At 45.2% G+C, this 15,961-nt stretch overlaps 1 long non-coding RNA gene across 2 annotated transcripts in view; it reads left to right on the top strand.

The window, feature by feature from the left end:
* Nucleotides 1-15,961, top strand: part of LOC137521555 (uncharacterized) — a 119,950-nt gene that overhangs the window by 18,342 nt on the left and 85,647 nt on the right. The window lies entirely within an intron of this gene.

Here is a 15,961-nt window from a genome sequence, read left to right as displayed (position 1 = left end):
AAAGTTTTATGATGCATTTCTGCTTCATGTTGTCTTCCTAGTGATTTGCATGAAATGCAATATGAAAACGCATAACCACAAATGTGTAAAAATGTAAGCAAAACGCATGAAAAACGCATATGCGGCTAAAAAAACCGCAAACGCACTAAAAACGCACAAAAAACGCAACGCACATGACAGAAAACGCGACCTTTCCCGCTGTGTTATGTGTGCACCTACCCTAAATGAACTGTCCATGTTGCTATGGCCCACCTTCCTCCTTTTTAGAGGTAGTCTCTGTGTTAGGGCAGTTAGTAAATTTCCTGATTTGTCACAGATTTTTCTTGCAGTTTTGCATTCATATTATGCATTTAAGGTACACACTATGAGCTTTTTTGGCAGATTTACTGTCAGATCGATTATTTCCAACACATACGATCTGATGTCCGATTGTTTGCTGATAGAAGTGAACGGAAATCAGGTGAAAATCGATTAGAAAACGATCGGAAATCAGATCGGACATGTTGGAAATAATCGATCTGACAGTAAATCTGCCAGAAAAGCTCATAGCGTGTAACTAGCATTAGGTTTTGGGATCACCGTCCAAAACGTAAAGCTTGAAATTGTTCGACTGAGAATTATTATCATTCTCAAAGAACATCCAGTCTGCTTGTGGAGAGGTTTGGGAATGCATTATTACTAGTGGAATGATCAGTTCAGCTCCTGTATCCCAACAGTGACCTCTAGTGGCCACTGATATGAATAAAGTATCTAAAGGGTGCTTTCAGAAAATGACTCTGTCAATATCTAGTTGAAACAGCTGATGGCTTCTTTATAAGGGCTGGTTCACACAGGCGTCTGCCCGGTTTTCAGAGGTGTTGCGTTCGGCGGCGTTGCAGCAGCATCACGTTTGAGCTTTCAGTGGCGTTCAGTTGCAGTCAGCGTTTTTCTCCCCCACAGGGGACATTAACCTCAGCGGTTAACTGTCCCAGGACGTTACATGTAGCGTCCAAGGTCACCTCGAACGCCAGGGAAGATCGGAATCTGAACGCCGCATTCACGCAAACTCCGGTAAGAGCCCGGTACAAACTCTCCCATTCACTTGAATGGGAGTGCTTAACGCCGAGTCCTGAACTCCGGCGGTAAACGCGGGGCAGATACCCGTGTGAACCAGCCCTAAAGGTGGCCACACACCATACAATTTTTTAAATACCTTTCCAATTCAAGAATTGCAATTTTTATAACTGATTGTAACATTTCAAAAATCTGACCAATGTACCACACACATATGTTCAATTAGTCCCCAGTTGTGAAAAATGATATAAAACTCTGAGAAAATTGTTTGGGTCTAGATATTTATAAATTGACAATCTGCCACACACTATTCAATTTTCAAAAAAATTGATCAGAAAAATCCACCACTCCTGATTGACTTTTACCGGATAAAAACAGGAAATCCGATCAGATTTCTTGTTCGAATAAAAAAAAAGCTTTTGATTTTCCGGGAAATCCAATTCGATTCACTTTTTGCAAATTACTGTAAAATCGGATTTTATTGTATAGTTTTTGGCCACTTTAACCTCCCTGGCGTTCTGGTTTTTTTTTGCATAATTTTTTTTTCTATCATGTAGCTAGCCTATCACTAGCTACATGATGCCCCCCTCCCTGCGGCGTCCCTTCCACCCCTCCGATCGCCACCGGCGCGCTTGCCTATAAGGAAATTCCGTTCTGAACAGGATTTCCTTTAGGGCGTCTCCCGTCATCGACGACGTGACGTCACAGGGCATCCCGATCCACCCCTCAGCGCTGCCTGGCACTGATTGGCCAGGCTGCGCAGAGGTCCCGGGGGGGGGCCTGTCGCGCGTCGGGTAGCGGCGGATTCGCGGCGAGCAGCGACGATTGCGTACGTGTTAGCTGCGTGTTTTTAAAAAAAAACGCAGCTAGCAAAGTGCTAGCTGCGTGTTTTAAAAAAAATTGTGCAAATCAGCCCAGCAGGGCCGGACCGGTGCACAGCGGCGTTACTGGACGAGCTCAGCTCGTCCAGAACGCCAGGGAGGTTAAAGGTGGCCACACACCATATAATAAAATGATCCAATTTTACGGCAATTCGATAATCGATCGGTTGTCCCGAAAAATCAAAACCTTTTTCCATGTGTTCGAGAAATGTGATCGAATTTCCCTTTTTTATTCTATAAAATAAGATCGAAAGTGTTGGATTTTTCTGATCAATTTTCTGAAAATTGAATGGTGTGTGGTAGATTGTCAATTAATTAATTAATGGACAGACCCAAGCAAATTTTTTTGAGTTTTCAATCATTTTTTTTATAATTGGGGAAAAACTAAACATGTGTGTGGCACATTGGTCAGATTTTTGAAATGTTTCAATTAGTCACAAAAATTGATTGCAATTCTTGAATTGAAAATATATTTAAAAAAAAATGTATGTTATGTGGACACCTACATGGTGCCCATACACCGTACATTTTTTTCATTTTTTTTCATTATTAGATCATTTTGTTCAATTATTCTGTTATGTCGAATATAAAGATTTTTCCAACATGTCCGATCGGATTTTTATTGAAAAAACGGGATAATCGATTATTTTTTCTTGATAGAAAAAAAGATTATTTTAAACTTTCATTCAATTTAATAGTTTTGGTTGAATAAACAGGAAAATTGAACGTTTTATTGTACCGTGTATGGGAATCTTTAGTCAGATCATAATGCTTAAAAGCAGTTTCAATCAGATTTGTATTCTAATCTTTTGCTGTAGTGAATTTGCTATGTTACACACTTTAGCACTGTTTGGTGAGGTTCAGTAGAATATCCCACTTTTCATTTAGTCAGGTATTCTTACATAAAAAGGTATCCCTAGCAAAGTAATTACAGCCCTAAACTAATTAGATCAATATTTTTTGTATTTACTTTCTCGCCTGCATTTTAAAGAAAAAGTACATCCTATATGTTACCAATAGCACTATGATGTATTGTGTTATCAGCTGGAAAAGGCCATGTTGTGGAAATTGGAGGTGTGTGCCGTTATAATCAGGGGCAGTTCCTCTATGAAGCAACGTTAATAATGTGCTTCAGGGCGCTAACAATTCAGAGGTTGTCAAAACCTGCTCCCCTCCCCAAATGTTCCCCACCTCGCACTCCCCATCTCCCCCTCCTTACATGCACGTCTCCGCTTCACTCACCTGCTCTCAGCGTTCCAGCAATGTGACATGAATCCACGCAGACCAGCATCCTGTATCCATGGCTACAGTGGTGCCTCATGTGACCTGTTACATGCTGCCGGGTCACATGAGGCACTGCTGTAGTCAGAGAGGAAGCAGGATTTCACATGTAGCCAGTGATCCCATTGCTAATCTGTTGAGAGCGGGTGAGTGATGCGGCATGGGGCAACATGTTCCCGGCATCCTGGGGATTAGGTGCTGCAAGCCAGCAGGGAGCAGCTTTGCACACACACATCGGGGGCCATCCTCACAATGTATTGCTTCGGGGGGCACAAAGTCTAAAAGCGGCCCTGGTTGCAATGTACGGTCATAGTACAGTGTAAATGTAGATATTTGACAGACAACAGGTTATTTGCCTCTTCTTTGTACTGGTCATAACTATTGATCATTAGCTGTAAGCATACGTCCTTAATGTGATTACTTACTCTTCCGTTTCCATGCCTAGAATGTCTTTTCTTGGAACCTAGGAAATACAACGGATTTCAGTTTTGATTACTCCAACCATCATTTTTATTTAGCAGCATTTTCCCCACTGACTTTTTAACCAACTGGCTGTTAATATACGTGAATTGTAAAGTGCACTGATTTGCACAATCTTAAAGGACTACTATTGCGGAAATGCTAAAATTTAAAATACATGTAAACAGTGTAAATGAGAAGAACGTCTCTTCCTGAATAAAATGAACCATAAATTACTTTTTTTCCTATGCTGCCGTCATTTACAGTAGGTAGCAGAAATCTGACATAACCGACAGGTTTTGGAGTAGCCCATCTACTCATGGGGAATCTCAGCATGTCCTTTATTATTTATAACAACACTATCTGCAAATAATGTATATAAAGATGTTGCCCATCCTCCCTGATCATTGCACACTTTTTTGGCAGTTGGACAGTGCCATTGCCATTTACTAAGTGCTTTTGAAAATAAAGAAAACCTAGAGGAAACCCCCATGAGGAGATGGGCTAGGTCAAAACCTGTCAGTTCTGCCAGATTTTTACCCCCTACCTTAAGTGACAGCAACATGGGAAAAAAGGGCTGATGAGTCGGTACAAAAATCATTCAGGCAGGGAACACACTTGTCTTTCAGTTTTCTGTGCGTTTTCCTGCATACTTTTTCTGCACACCAAGTGTGTTTCTATGCAGGAAAACGCACGCGTTTTTTAACAGCAGCTGATGCAATTGATAGAGGAAACTGACAAAATGTGCAGAATCAGGATGCAGAATGTCAGTTTTTTTTCTGCGCGCGAACAACATATTAAGTGTGGACTAGCCCATTGATTAACATGAGTTCTCAGTTTTTCTGTGCAGAAAACGCGCACGAAAACAGTCAAGTGTGTTCCCTGCCTCAACTCTGACTCCTCAGTTTATGAAACCTCCGACTCCAGGTACCCAAAATGGCTCCGACTCCTAGGCTCTGACTCTTTAGTCTAATACTTACTAGGACTGTGGATTTGGTACAAAAATCATCCAACTCTTCAGTTTATGAAACCACCAACTCCGACTCCGTCTCCAGGTACCCAAAATTGCTCCGACTCCACGACTCCAACTTCGACTCCGACTCCACAGCCCTGCATTTTACTCTGGACTAAACGTACTTCTCATTTGTATTTGTTTACATGTATCTTAAATTTTAGCATTTTTGCAATCAGTTTTAAAGCCACTGTCCAGCCTCAATTTAACACTCCGTTACATACACACACACACACCTTCAGCCATGGAAGGTACAATCCAACATTAGTGAAAAAATAGCATGTGCCAGAGCCGGCACTGTTAGGCTCTCTATTACTGCTGCAGGGATTAGTGAGTTCTAGGCAGGGCCAGATTTACCATAAGGCACTATAGGCACATGCCTACAGGCACCTGATGATGGAAAGGTGACTCACTCCCCTCCCCGAGTGCCTGCCTCCCTCCTTCCCTATGCAGAGCTACTAACAGAGCGTAAATGAGAGGTTACTCACCCAGCTCTTGGCATTTCACTGACGAGATCTCCTTTCGGTTGGGGGCACCACTAGCTACTTACCACTAGATACTGAGGGTACCTCTGGCTACCTGATGCTAAGGGACACCTCTAGCTACTTAACATTGAGGGTACCTAATAATAAGGGGCACCTGTAGCTACCTATGACAGGTAAGGGAGAAGTGACAGCTGGGCCAGGCAGCACACTTGCAGTGCTGTTCGGTGTGGGTTTGTAGGTTCATGTAGAGTGAAGTCCAAGGTGCCAGAACATCTGTGCCTATAGGCTCCTGTGAGGTAAATCTGGAGCTGGGGTCACTCACTCAGCCACTCGCATGTAATTCATTAGATGTCAGAAACTTCACCCCTCTCTATCTGCAGGACAGCTGTGGCCATTTTTCCCCAAAGTCTTACAAAGCTCTGAGGCCACCCCCACCTGCGTTGCTGTGGTCCTGCACATCTCTGCAGCCACCAGTTAGGCTTCCGAGCTGGGACTGGCCATGACAAGCAGGTGGGGGTTGCCTCAACTTCAGAAGACTTTGGAAGGAACACACCATGGCGGTTTTGCCAAAGTGAGGGGCGGGGTTTCTGACATCTAATGAATAACGGGTGAGCAGGCGAGTTATTAACCCTACCATCTGCCGGTCCTTGCAGCAATAACTGGGAGCCTTATATTGCAGACTCTGTATTTTTCACCAATGGTCATTTCACCAATAGTACGGTAAGTTCTTAAAGAGTACCTGAAGTGGCAACCAATCCTTTAAAGTAAGCATGCCTCAGGTGTTTATAATAAATATCTTTTAAAACCGCCTAGTGTTGCAGTTTCACCTTAAAAATTTAAAAATCACCCCCTATGGTATTTCAAACGCTAAAAGTTGAGACAACACCCAGAATATTTACAGCCCAAAAGGTTTTGTTTGTCCAACTGTGCCAAAGTGGAACATGCAATAAAAACACCTCATTCACCTAAAGCTACAGTACATACTCGCCACGAGATGTAGGAAGATGGATCCAGCGACATCTACCTGACAACGAGCTCTTCCCCAATCCATCTGCCTCCATCTTCCGGCCGGCAGGTATGCGTCACGTTGCATGATGGGCCCAAATGAGACTTCATGCAATCACTGTACTTTGTGTGGAAGTCGTTGAAGACTTTAAAGATCCAAACCGCATAGACGGTCATTAACACCACGTGACGCTAAGAGACGTTCGCATGATTGTGCCCCTGTACCCATCTTGCGAGATTGCGGAAACGACTAATCCTCGCTCAAAAAAATCACTGGTCATCTGGAAAATCATGAGGTGGGTACAGGCCTTAAAGAGACTCCGTAACAAAAATTGCATCCTGTTTTTTATCATCCTACACGTTCCAAAAGCTATTCTAATGTGTTCTGGCTAACTGCAGCACTTTCTACTAACACAGTCTCTGTAATAAATCAATGTATCTTTCCCCTGTCAGACTTGTCGGCCTGTGTCTGGAAGGCTGCCAAGTTCTTCAGTGTTGTGGTTCTGCTATGAACTCCCCTTTATGCACACTGCCTGTGTGTTATTTAGGATTAGAGCAGCTTCTCTCTTCTCTCTTATCTTTTACAAGCTGGATAAATCGTCCTCTGAGCTGGCTGGGCTTTCACATACTGAGGAATTACAAACAAGGGCAAAGCTGTTTGCAGGAAGAAAAGAGCAGCCTGAAACTTCAGTGCATGTGGGAAAGAAAGACACAAATGATCTCTTGAGATACAAAAGGAAGGGTGTATACAGCCTGCTTATGTATGGATGTATTTTCTATGTGTGGACATACTGTACATCAACCTACTTCCTGTTTTGGTGGCCATTTTGTTTGTTTACAAACAAACTTTTAAAAACTGTTTTTAACCACTTTTAATGCGGCGGGGAGTGGCGAAATTGTGACAGAGGGTAATAGGAGATGTCCCCTAACGCACTGGTATGTTTACTTTTGAGCGATTTTAACAATACAGATTCTCTTTAATACAGACCTACTAGTAGTTTTCAATGACATGACTTCTTTAAAGGACAACTAAAGTGAGAGGGATATGGAGGCTGACATACCGTATATTCCGGCGTATAAGACGACACCATCCCCAACTTTTCCAGTTAAAATTTAAATATTGTTATATACTCGCCGTATAAGACCACCCCTCTTGACTGTTGGACATTTGTATACTGTACTGCATGTACTGGTGCTTTACTGTATAAACAGGTACAGATACTGGTGCTGTACTGTGTGTGCTACCCAGTATACAACAACCAACCAATCACGGCAAGCAATGTACCTTACCGGTGATTGGCTGGTTGTTGTACACAAATCCTGCTTGGATTGGTCAGCAATCCCTGTCTCCAAGACTACTTTTACGGCACCGCCCTTGCTGCTTTCATATGGTCGCTGCATACGGCAGGGATGCAGCAGCAGACGTTTTTGTGCCCCCCCACCGAATGCGGCAACCGCAGATTCCCCAGTCCGGCTCGGAAGTTTCAGCACCTGCCCTATAAAACAACACCCGGCGTATAAGACAGGGCCGGATTTACAAAGTTGGAGCCTGTAGGCACGGGCATTCTGACGCCCTTAACTCCGCCCCTCAAAACAGGCCCCACTCCAAGTTAAAATTTTCTGAATTCCAGTTCCTGCTTTATGTCACTAAGGACCCAGACATCCCAAAACATTTTGCAAGTCGTTTTTTAAAAAACGCCTCCACTGACTTTAAAATCGCCGCAATTGCGATTTTTCAAAAAATTTAGATTTTTTTACCACAATTTTGATGTTGCAGGTGTTTCTTAAAAACGAAAACTATCTGCAAAATGCTTTTTGGTGTGTCATGGCCCTAACTGTCCTTAGAATCTTACACTCTAATCACTGTTTCATGTCATTCTTTGTGACATGAGACTAGGATTAGACTGTAAGCTCCTGAGGTCAGTAATAAGAGGCAGAAATTAAACTGCTCCTGAGGGCAGTTAGTGGTGTGTACACACACCCCTAGTCATCTGACACACACATACACTGCACACACACGCACGCCTACTGTGGGATGCAGATAGCGGCACTTACCCACCCTGGGATGCACATGTCCGGTGTCCACATGTCCTCCTTCCATTGCAATGCGGCTCCCATGAATGTCCCCCTGGTTACTGCTGTCCTCCGCTCCTTCCGTGGCAGTGCGGCCCCCTCCATTAATGTCCCGCCAGTTACTGGCTGCTGCGCTCCGTTTCTTCTGCAGAAGGTGTCCCCATGCTGTGCCATGCTGCGGTTCGCTCCTCTCCCTCCCTCCGATAAAGTTGCTTGCTTCCGCCCCGCTGGCAGCAGCTATGGTCTGCACAATACCGACAGCGTACTTCTGTATGGTAAGGGTCCTTGCTTGATGACCTCATCAAGCGAGGACCCTTAAAGACACAAAACAGAAGTACGCTGTCGGTATTGTGCAGACCATAGCCGCCGCCAGCGGGGCGGAAGCAAGTGCCGCTGCCTGTATACTTTATCGGAGGGAGGGAGAGGAGCGGGCCGCAGCATGGCACAGCATATGGGGACACCTGCAGAAGGAACGGAGCGCAGCAGCCAGTAACTGGCGGGACATTAATGGAGGGGGCTGCACTGCCACGGAAGGAGCGGAGGACAGCAGCAACCAGGTGGACATTCATGAATGGGGGGGCGCTTCTCCGACATACGGCGCCTGTAGGCACGTGCCTAGAGTGCCTTATGGGAAATCCGGCCCTGGTATAAGACGACCCCCGACTTTTGACAAGATTTTCCTGGGTTAACAAAGTAGTCTTATACTCCAGAATATACATAATTTATTTCCTTTTAAACAATACCAGTTACCTGGCATCCTTCTGATCTTTCATGCATCTGTAGTGTATGAATCACACACCTGAAACAAGCATACAGCAAATCCAAACTTCAGTCAAACATCTGATCTACAGTCTTGTTCAGGGTCTATGGCCAAAAGTATTAGAGGCAGAGGATCAGCAGGGCAGCTGGGCAATTTGTATTATTTGAAAGGAAATATATATGGAAGCCTCCATATCCCCCTTGGTTCAGGTGTACTTTAAAAATAAAAACAGGTCTCTCATAACTGCAATACAAAAGTCAGATTATTGATACTTGTTTACATAACAATGGCACATTCCACACTGAATAGATTTGGGGAAATAGCATCACTTACTTTTTTATTACAGCCACTAGGAGGCAGAAAAGCACTAATGGGATTGGTTCTTTGTAAAGAGACACAACTAGCCTGATCCTATTCACTTTTTCTTTTAGGGAATAATTTCATCTCCTGTTTAAAATAACTTTTCAGCAGTCTGCAATTGAAAAAGTGGGTGAAAAAGTACTATCAAAATTATTTTGAGTATTTAATTACTTGTTTGTGACTTAAAACGCCTTTTATTGATAAGAAGTAAAATATCACCTTGGAGAAAATTTTGGAGAAAAAGAGAATTGGATCGGCCCAAGGGCCCCTAAACAACTAAAACTTTCTTCTTATTTTTCTCCTAGGAGATCATTTTTCATCTTCTTTTTAAAATAACTTTTTGACGCTTTGCAGTTAAAAAAAGTACCATAAAGTGGGTGAAAAGTACTATCAAAATAATTTTGAGTATTTTCTTGCTTGCTGCTGGTTTAAAAGGTGTTTTATTTACAAGGTGTGAACATATGGCGTAGGAGAAAACTCAGGAGAAAAAGTGAATTGCATATTGACCAAGGGGTCTGAAAATTGGATATCTCAGTGTGTGGAATAGAACAGGAGTCAAGATCAGGGCTTCCAAACCCTGTCCTCAAGTACCACCAACAGTGCATGTTTTGCAGAAAACCACAAACATTAACAGATGAGGCAATTAGTGTCTTAGTAGAGCTGATTACCTCTGTGGATTTCCACAAAACATGTTGGTGGTACTTGAGGATAGGGTTGGCAAGCACTAGTCTAGACGTCTCAATCGCTTCTATGGGCAATGCCCAGGCTGTACTTTTGCATAAAAATGGTTTCTTAGCTGCTATTGCAGTGCCAAGCTGGACAAGGTGAAATAGTTATAGAAAATATATTTCACTTACTTTTTTTTCTCTGTTCTTTTTGAAACAGTTTCCTGAAAATAAAATAGAGTGTATTAGTATGTTCTGCAAAATACAGACATAAAAAGTCTAATCTGAAACAATTGTAACAATATTTGTGCTGCTTGGAACTCTGCTGTACATTTGTTAGTTGTATCTATGTTCCCCTTGTCATCTTATTGTACTTTTTAAAGCGCTGCGGAATATGTTGGCACTATATAAATAAAAAATAATAATAATACTAAAGTATATAATGTGTAATTAAACTGATTGCAAATGTATTGAGACGTCTCTGTTTTTACTTTTCTGACTATCATGTGAGGTAAGTGGAAGTACCTACCTGCATGAGTTCTTTGGACTGTAGGAAATATTGCCTTTTTCTTGTTTTAAAATGTATATTTATCAGGAACACACCCACCTAACTTGCTGAGGATGCTCCTAGGGTAGGGTGTCAAACTCAAATACAAAGTGGGGAGAATTTCAACACTGAGACCAAGTCGCAGACCAACCTCTATATCTAGTGGCCACCCCCCTCCCTTATAAAGCGGTATGTGTGTATGCTACTGGCCCACCAGTCCACAGGTGTGGCCTCTCACAAATTTCATTCAAGTAGATCAGCATGCAGCAAGAGTCACCATGTGGTGTTGTCCTCTCCTAATGCTGGGTACACATGTTGCGATTTCTTGCTCGATCCACGGGATCGATCGATTATTTCCGAGGTTCATGTTAAGTATGCAAAATTGAGGTCTGTATCGAACAAAACCCGATCGAACAGGTCGGAAATAATCGATCCCGCGGATCGAGCGGGAAATCGCAACGTGTGTACCCAGCATTACACAGATGTGTCATATATACTGTATATATGAGCATCCTGGCACATTTATCATTCTGATAAATATATAGACATTTGACTATAGTAGGGGCTAGATTGTGAGCTCCTCTGAGGGACAGTTAGTGACTAGACTATATACTCTGTACAGCGCTGCGTAAGAGGTCAGCGCTACATAAATACTAAATAATAATATATACATACAGTATATATATATATATATATATCACATGCTCATTATAGATGCACTTTTTAATGGCATAAAGCATATTCAACAAGCTTGCCAAATATGCTTAGAGGGACCCAGCGCTGATATGATGCCCTGCGGGAGGTTCAGGGAAGCTTGTGGACTATATAGAAGCTTCCTACTACTGAGGTAAGTATCTTAATTTTAGATATAAATTTCAGTTATGCTTTAAAAAGGCACATTTATGTTAAGATTATGTACTAAATACAGTACATAAGAAGAGTGAGTTGGGAATTACTTTGGTGCCCTCTACTGTTGCAGTCTGGCCATTACAGTGCATAGTTAAGACCGTTTGAAGCAAATGTTGAGAGGAAGAAATAGAAAACAGTAAGGAAGAACAAAGACAAGTGCATAGAGACAGTTTGCATATTTGTCCTTTTTACCATTATGAAAGTGCGCATGATTAATATTGTTCATTCTTTATGAACTATATATACAAAGTGGGAATATGGGAGGTTTTCTATATGCGCCTGTAAAAGAGTATTTAAAGCAAACCTGTAATGACGTAAAAAAAGAGTTGCATACGGTACTTACCTAAATAAAGGAAATTCTCTGGATAACTAACAGGCTTCCCATGTCCTCCTCGACCCCGCCACCGCTCTAGTTTGCAGCCGCACTCCCATCCATGTACCAGCATGGCTTTGGCTTATTGCATAGATGCAACCGCACTCATGCATGCACTCCTACACCAAGGGGGCCTTGTCTGATATTTTTGGAGGGCCCTGCACGGCAGCAGTGGCCTCATGGATGGATTGGGAAGCCTCAAGATCACCCAGGATTCCCTTTACTTGGCTAAATATCTAACTTTTTAGGTTTTTTTTTTTTTGTCATTACAGCTTTGCTTTAACCTCCTGCCGACCACGTCACGCCGATGGCTGTGGCGGCAGCCCCAGGACTGCCTAACGCCGATCGGTGTAAAGTCCTGGGGCCAGCTAATGCAGGAGATCGCGTGCAGGCTGCGCGCATCTCCTGCTTGGGGGGCGGAGCTCCGCCCCGCCTTCAGTCTCCGAGCGGCGATTGCTGCTCGGGAGACTGTTAGACGGCGTGATCGCCGTCTCTTTACATGTACAGCGCTGCGATTGGCAGCAGCGCTGTACTGGGGACAGCCGTGTGACAGGATTGGCTGGCTGGGGGGGAGGGAGGAATTTATTGAAAAAAAAAAGGAAAATATAAAAAAATCACACAAAAACACACATAAATATTTATAAAAAAATAAATAAATAACTGGGGGGCGATCAGACCCCACCAACAGAGAGCGCTGTTGGTCGGGAGAAAAGGAGGGGGGAATCACTTGTGTGCTGTGTTGTGCGGCCCTGCAGCTTGGCCTTAAAGCTGCAGTGGCCTATTTTACTAAAAATGGCCTGGTCACTAGGGGGGTTTAGTACTGCAGTCCTCAAGAGGTTAAAGGATACCAGAGCCCAAACACAGATGAGAAACGGGGGGAGCAGGCATGTATGGTGAGCTGTCCTTATGCTCACCGCACCTCCGTTCTCCTTTCTGCCCCCTCCTGTAGCTGCAACCATACCTCCCAACTTATTGGGATGAGAAAGAGGGACACTTAAGCCATGCCCGGCCACGCCCCCATCACACCCCTGTCACACCCCTAGTCACGCATGCGATAAAGATTTCATAAGAAAAATGTGTTGTTTTAAAATTCAAACCACACTGGTCCTTCTATCTTGGTTCATTTTCCTTCATATTAACGTTTTAAAATTAGTAATATATCAATTTAAGAGATGGGAATAAAGTTTTGAATCAATCAAACATTTTTTAGTAGAGAAATATATATATTTACGTAGAAAAAGGGACAAATGAGGAGGAAAGAGGGACAGGGCTCCCAAAGAGGGACTGTCCCTCCTAAAGAGGGACAGTTGGGAGCTATGGCTGCAACTGCCCCGTGGCCCCCAGCTTCTGGACGACCGAGTCAGGAGCATTGCGGCTTTCTAGCCGGGCTGAACGCATGCTACAGCACGCAGCCTCTGTGACGTCACGCGCAAGCGCAGAGCCTATGCCTGTGAGGGAGGATCGCCCTGATTTGCTGTCGGGGGGAGGGAGGGACGGGAGGAAAACAAATTCAGAATCAGAATCACGTTTATTTCGCCAAGTACAATGGGGGTTGTACCCGGAATTATTTTTGGCACAGACAGAGTCGGAGATGGTACAAACACGTGCATGCAGTCCAACATATACAGTCAGGTACAGTAGTACAAGTAGCATATACATATATACACGGCACTTATATATACAGCACACTAGCTATACTGACGGACGCGTGGGGAAGTCTGGAGAGCTGTGTGAGGGGAGCAGCCGGTGGCCATCTGCCGGTGGCGCTCGCTCAGCTCCGCAGCAGCTCCAGACGCCCCGCCGTGAGTCCTGGAGAAAAAGTGGACAGCGAAAGGAGCGAAAGAGAGAAAAGTGGACAGCGAAAGAGAGAAAAGAGAAGGAATAGCTAAAAAGACTGAGGAGGAAAGAGAGAAGAGAAGGAGCCAGGGCAAGAGGCAGAGGCAGAGTCCCCCCCCCCCCCGGGGCTGCAGGATAAAAAAAGAGGCACCTCAGGGACTGACGAAGCAGTCCGAAACAGAGTCTGTCCCCATGGAAAAGTCGCCAGGTGCCTGGAGCAGGCACATCGCTGGTCCTTCCGGCTGAGTGGTGGGCGATACGAGCTTCGGCAGTGGAGGATGACTCTGATGAAGGCTGGGGGCTGCGTCTGGAAAGGACCCCCCTACCACGTGGGAGACCCGGAAGGTAAGGCCTCCTGCACACAAGGGGTGGCGGTGTCTCGAACAGCTGATCAGCTGTCGGCCCTCAGGCGGTTTGTGTGGCCGGGCGCACCGCTGGGGGCCTGCACGGAGGCCTGCATGACATTTGTCCCCTGAGTGTGCGGAGTATGGTGGCCTCTCCCTAGGAGCCAAACCTGGTCGTCGGGCCTCAAATACTGCGTGGGGGTCGGTGGCTCCGGCGCGGATGGTGTCCTGATGGTCCTGGGGCAGCGGCGGCAGATCAGCGGAGCTCCGTGCAGCTAAGTTCCATGCTGCACGTGCGCTCCCGAACAGCTGATCCTACCTGCAGAGCGGATGGTGTCCTGATGGTCCGGGGGCAGCGGCAGCAGGTCAGCGGAGCTCCGTGCAGCTAAGATCCATGCTGCACGTGGGCTCCTAAACAGCTGATCCTGCCTGCAGAGCGGATGGTGTCCTGATGGTCCGGGGGCAGCGGCGGCAGGTCAGCGGAGCTCCGTGCAGCTAAGATCCATGCTGCACGTGGGCTCCTAAACAGCTGATCCTGCCTGCAGAGCGGATGGTGTCCTGATGGTCCGGGGGCAGCGGCGGCAGGTCAGCAGAGCTCCGTGCAGCTAAGATCCATGCTGCACGTGGGCTCCTAAACAGCTGATCCTGCCTGCAGAGCGGATGGTGTCCTGATGGTCCGGGGGCAGCGGCGGCAGGTCAGCAGAGCTCCGTGCAGCTAGGTTCCATGCTGCACGTGGGCTCCCAAACCGCTGATCCCCTCCGAGCAGCTCACCGCTTCCTTGCCTTCCACCCGCGGTCCGTGGCTGTTTGCGGGGCCAGACTGGATTCCACCGATGCCCTCCGCCTCTTACCCCAGCACAAGACGAGGCAAGAGGTGAGTGGAGGGAGAGACCTCCTCAAAAGGAAGAAAAAGGCCGGAGCCCTGTGGCCGAGGCGTCCGAGTCCGGCGCCATCTTGATTAACCTATAAAAATAACAATTAAATTAATAAAAAAAAAAAAAGCTGCAGCAGGGATTAGAGCCCACCAAAAGAAAGCCCTGTTGGTGGGCAGAAAAAGGGGGGTATTAAATTGACAGTGTCACATTAAAAAATAAAATCTTTTTATTTTGTCTGCATTGAAGTTTTAACCCTTAATAAGAAGCCAATTAACCACCTGTGTCACCTATACTTGGCCCGAAGAACTGTTGACACCAGTAATGCTGACGCCCGTAGCGATCGGATGCGATTACTGGGGTGACAGTTTGGGGAACCCAACAACGCTGTATAGATTCATCACTGCGCTGTTGCCTATTGATGTATCTGTACAGCACTGGGGTCCCTGCGTTAGAGATCGTATCTAATCGTTATGGGCGCACAGGCTGGAGATAATGGTCTGCTACATGCACAACTAGTATCAAAACATGGCATATATTGTATGTTTAGAGGTGTTTTATAACTGTGACACTTGTCATGTGAAAAATAGGAAGGGCGTAGACTGACTATAAAATTAAACAATTCTTGGAAAAAAATATTAACCAAAGAAAGCCTAAAAAAAAAAATGTATCACTTTAATGGCATAAGTATAAATTGTCAGGAACCTTAAAGGGACACTTAAGTCAAAAAAAAAAAAATGAGTTTTACTAACCTGAGGCTTCCAATAGCCCCCTGCAGCTGTCCGGTGCCCTCGCCGTCTCCCTCCGATCCTCCTGGCCCCGCCGACAGCCACTTCCTGTTTCGGTGACAGGGGCTGACAGGCTGGGGACGCGAGTGATTCTTCGCGTTCCTGGCCACAATAGCACCATCTATGCTGCTATAGCATATATCATATACCGAGTCACATGTGAGAGAATCACGAGCAGGAGAGAGATGCACGGCGGCGGCTGCTCTGCGGTGGCGGCGCTGCAAGTGTGTAGATGTACTCCGCTCCCGCTCTCTCTCC

This window comes from Hyperolius riggenbachi, chromosome 6 (assembly GCF_040937935.1).
Source record: "Hyperolius riggenbachi isolate aHypRig1 chromosome 6, aHypRig1.pri, whole genome shotgun sequence".
Classification (NCBI taxonomy): Eukaryota; Metazoa; Chordata; class Amphibia; order Anura; family Hyperoliidae; genus Hyperolius; species Hyperolius riggenbachi.
The sequence above is the reverse complement of the archived record's forward strand: the minus strand, read 5'-3'. Positions and strand labels throughout refer to the sequence as shown.